The following is a 5,188-nucleotide window of genomic DNA, read 5'->3' on the forward strand; positions in this document are numbered from 1 at the left end:
TCCAGCCCCCAGAGATATATTTTAGATAGTCTTCAAATACTTCAGAGACCTACTGAATGTGGCATTTATGATATTTTAATAACAAGGCTTTTCATGACAGTGAAATGCTTCTGTTCCTGGCAGTACCAATCTACTTCAAAATAGGAGGATGGGTCCAGGCAGTGGTGCACACACCTTTAATCCCACCATTCAGGAAGCAGAGGCAGGCGGGTCTCTGTGAGTTGAGGCCAGCCCAGTCTACAAGAGCTAGTTCCAGGACAGCTAGGACTGTTACACAGAGAAACCCTGTCTTGGAAAAAAAAATGATGGGCATTGAAGAACCTCCATATGGAGTTTGCTTTTATTGTGGCAAAGCTAGGCACTGGGCAAGAAACTGCCCTTGCTTTGACTGCTGACAGTGTGCTGTCCTAATTATATAAGCAGGACACAAAAGAAAGCAACTGCTGAATGTTGCCAAGACAACAAAAATCCCTGCTTCACAAAAAAGTCTGTCAGATATTCTAGGCCTATAGGCCAGACATGGATGCCCCAACGTTACCTGGGTGACTGTCCACGCAGTCTCACTGTCTCTGTCATTTCTATAGTTTTATATAGTTCATAGCAGTTGCTTGCGCTGCATTCCTGTTTACTCAGGTAATATTATGTCCTTCTTGGATCTCTGATGGGGAGTGAAGACTAGATGATATTCCTTGTTACCAAATTCAGAAAAAAAACTTACATAAGATAAAGTTTATAAGGTTGAAAAACATAAAAGCTTAAGTTGTTTAAGAAGATGTTTTTATTTCTAATGTAAGGCTATCAGGTTTTCTATTATTATTATTTATTTATTAAAGATTTCTGTCTCCTCCCTGCAACCGCCTCCCATCCCATTTCCCTCCCCCTCCCCAATCAACTCTCCCCTGTCAGCCAGAATTGCAGTCAGGGTTCCCTGCCCTGTGGGGAGTTCAAGGACCTCCCACCTCCTTCCAGGTCTAGTAAGGTGAACATCCAAACAGCCTAGGCTTCCACAAAGTCAGTACGTGCAGTAGGATCAAAACCCAGTGCCATTGTTCTTGAGTTCTCAGCAGTCCTCATTATCCACTATGTTCAGCGAGTCCAGTTTTATCCCAGGCTTTTTCAGACGCTAATAGATGGCGCTAATAGAGCCCAGGAACTGCCAGAAGAAAAGAACAATTTTCACTACACATAAGAAGCAGTCAAAAGAGCCCTCTGCTAGTCTGGATTTAAAATAAGGTCAATATAAGTTAAAGAATATTTGTTTGCTTTCTTGTTGTGCTGGGGTTCAAACTCACACCTGTGCATGCTAGAAAGGCACCCTAACACTAAGTGAATAGCTCCAGCCTTTAGAATACTCTTAAATTTAAACAAAATATGGATTAAGAGAAAGAAAGGACTTTCAAATATGCAAATTTAGGTCAAATAAAATATACTGTATTCTGTAAGAAAAAAAGAAGATGTTTTTAGGTATAAAAGACATTTTTAGGAAGGTAATACAAGTTATTACAGAAAATGGTTTAGGTATAAAACTTTGAACTCACTAAACAGTACTTTTTCTGAATTTGCCACATACATATGGACTAAATATTGTGAATGTAATTATTACTCAACAATAATAATAATGATTATTATTATTTTTTTTTTGAGACAGGGTTTCTCTGTGTAACAATACTGGCTGTCCTGGAACTCTCTTTGTAGATCAGTCTGACTTCAAACTCACAGAAGTCTGCCTGCCTCTGCCTCCCAAGTGCTGGGATTTAAGGCATGTGCCACACCATCTGGTTGAGACTTTATCTTCAAACTAACAAAAACCCCAGAAACAACACCCTTGCCCCCAACCAAACCAAACAGAGTCAGGTGAGATGCCTCAGCAGTGAAAGCGCGTGCTTGCTACAAAGCCTGACTGCCTGAATTCATCTCCAGGATTCACAATGTGGGCCCAGCGACTCCCACATTTTCTTGTTTTCTTTGTTCTTCCTCCTCTTCAATTTTTTTTTTTTTTGGTTTTTTCGAGACAGGGTTTCTCTGTGGTTTTGGAGCCTGTCCTGGAACTAGCTCTGTAGACCAGGCTGGTCTCGAACTCGCAGAGATCCGCCTGTCTCTGCCTCCCGAGTGCTGGGATTAAAGGTGTGCGCCACCACCGCCCGGCTCCTCCTCTTTTTTAATTGGTGATGGAAGATTAGTAGTTTAGCCGGGCAGTGGTGGCGCATCCCTTTAATCCCAGCACTCGGGAGGCAGAGGCAGGCGGATCTCTGGGAGTTCGAGGCCAGCCTGGTCTACAAGAGCTAGTTCCAGGACACGAACCAAAAAGCTACAGAGAAACCCTGTCTCAAAACAAACAAACAAAAAAAAAAAGATTAGTAGCTTAGCAGGCACAAAGCTCTGAGTTTGGGCCTAAGCACAATAAAATTAGGATGCTAAACACACACACACCCCATAGAGGACCTCACCTAGCCCCAGCTGGCCTCAGGCTCTGTAGCTGTCCTCCTGCCTCTACTCCCATGGGCTGGGATTACATGTGTGTACCACTACACCTAGCTTCACAGTGCTCTTGTCTTCTCCCTGTCCTCGCTAAGCTCTTTTGTCGACAGCAGTGTAATTCTGACCCTGTTCAGACATCTAGGTGCACCAGATACCAGCAGAAGCCCCAGGAAAAGGTGGTAGCTGCTTCGTGCCCCATGTTTCCTGCCCATTGACTATGAGGTGTGGGTTCTACCTCAGCACTTGCTCTTTGCTCAGTCCCTCGATGACTACAACCTTGCTGTTTTCTGGTCTCTACGTCTAATTCACTTCTCCCTGCTTGCTCAAGGCCCAAGAAGGCTCACACTAGGGTGACTGTAGTGGCATTTCATTTGTATTTTAATAAGTAAAGCTTGTCTGAGGATCAGAAAAGTAAAACAGCCACACTGGTCAACCTTACAGATCAGGCAGTGGTGACACACACCTTTAATCCCATACCTTTAATGACACTAGCTTGTCACAGAAACCAGTCAGTAGTTAGTGTCTTCTTAATTTCTTTCTTTCTCTTTCTTTCTTTCTTTCTTTCTTTCTTTCTTTCTCTTTCTTTCTTTCTTTTTTTCTTTTCTTTCTTTCTTTCTTTCTTTTTTATCGAGACAAGATTTCTCTGTAACTTTGGTGACTGTCCTGGAACTAGCTCTTGTAGACCAGGCTGTCCTTGAACTCACAAAAGATCTACCTGCCTCTGCCTCCCGAGTGCTGAGATTAAAGGCATGTGCCACCACTGCCTGGCTGGTTTCTTGATTTCTTAAATTCCTTAATCCCAGAACTAGAGAGGATTATAAAACGGGAGGAGACAGCTCTCAGCCTCATTTTGAGGTTTCCTGGAGGCAGGATCACCATTTTCGGACTGAAGTCAAGGTAAGAGACAGTGGCTGGCTGCTTTGCTATTCTTGTCTTCAAGTTGAACCCCAATATCTCTCTCTGAGTTTTTATTACTCATGCTTCATGTGACTTCATTGCACCAGTGCCTAAATGCTTACGTTCTCATTGCTTCCAATCACAGCCATACTTGAACCTTACCTAATGCTCACGATGCCCAGACACTGGTTTATCCCTATTTTAGCAGGTGCTGACATTACCTCCCTCAGATAGACAAAGTCCAGATGGGTTAGGCAGTGCTGTCAGCATTACCAAGTGTACAGTAGAGCCATGGGTGTCTCTGGGGCCTGGGTGTGTTTGTTCATGATGGGGTTTAGAACGTGCAGACCTCAGGTTATGGAGAAAAGGCCAGAGGCTGCCACCTGATAAAGCTGAAGGCCTTATCTCAACACCCAAACACACACTGCAGAGGTTGGGGGCAGAGTGCTTTTTTAAATAAGAAGCCAGCTTGGAAAACAGGCACTTACTACCTTTATTGCCACTTACCATAAACTTTTCCTGTGGTTTTTGACAGGAGGGGGTGAGGTTTTCAGACGTTGCTCTGGTTAAGGACAGTGAGCATGCTAATCTAAAAGAAAACGGACCCAAATAAGACTGTTTGCTGTTGTTGTATCATGACCAATTCCTTTCCACGCTCTGGCTGTCATCACTCCTGGGGTGATTGTCTCCAGAGCCTGAACCAAGAGTGTGTTCCTAGATGTCATGGTGTGCAATTTAATCACCACTGAGAGAACTGTGCTTAGCATGGTGGCACAAACTTGAAATCCCAGCATTGGGGAGACTGAGAAAGATCATGAGTTCCAGGCTAGCTGGGTTACAGAGAGAGACTCCATCTAAAATAAGAAAAAAAATTTTTGGAAGATGGAGAAGGGAAAAAGGAGGTGGGTCTGTCTCGAGAGAGCTGAGCCTGGATGAGGATGGCTGTTCAAATTCAGCAGTTCCACCCAAGGTCTGTCTGGAAAGGACAGACAGATTCTGGAGGCCAATTTCTGTTCTGATGCCTGTGTTTCCTCCTTCCTGAGGACCCAGGTCTCTCCAGGCGGCATGGGTGGGGCTCAAGTTCAGTGTGTCCATTGCTTCCTTTTAGGTAACTGCCCTACACCCAAGGACACAGTCTACTGGGCTTGGTGGTGTCAGGACCCTGAGAGACAGGATCCTGGACAAACAAGCCAGTTCCTGCCCTAGGCATTTCAATTTCAAGCATGAGCAACAACAACAGATGACAATATCTGGCCTTAAACAAGAGGTGGCAGGAAGCAGGTGCCAGGTGGCTGAGTTCAGATCCCAGAAAGGAGGCTTTAAGCCAGATACTTACCTTACCAGAGGCTCAGCTTGCCCCATGGAAGGGATGCTTATCTACCCATTCTCTGAAGACCCCAATCTATTAGGAATTTCTGCCTGACCCGTCCTCCTATAGCTGTGCAAGTTGCCCATTGCACATTTTTCTGCTTGCACTGGCAAACTAGAAACTGAATTTAAACTATCCATGAGCCTCAGGCTGGGACGGGGAACAAGTAGTTTTTTTGTAATTTATACTGAAGGCAGATGTTCTTCTAGGGAACTGCCAACTCCTTCTTCTCAAACCTTTCTCTTCCTCCTTGCTTCCCTGTTTTAATGTTACCTCCAGGAAGCCTGCTTGGTCTCTTGCAGATGGAACCAGCTAGCCTGTCTTGAGCTTCCACATCTGCACGTTCCTTGATAAACCAGTTACACCTCTGCTCTGCTCTGTCCCTCTGGACTCCAGCATTCCAGGTGAGGGCTAAAGTCGGTGATACACAACGGCTCAACCAAG

Source organism: Microtus ochrogaster, chromosome 8 (assembly GCF_000317375.1).
Source record: "Microtus ochrogaster isolate Prairie Vole_2 chromosome 8, MicOch1.0, whole genome shotgun sequence".
Classification (NCBI taxonomy): domain Eukaryota; kingdom Metazoa; phylum Chordata; class Mammalia; order Rodentia; family Cricetidae; genus Microtus; species Microtus ochrogaster.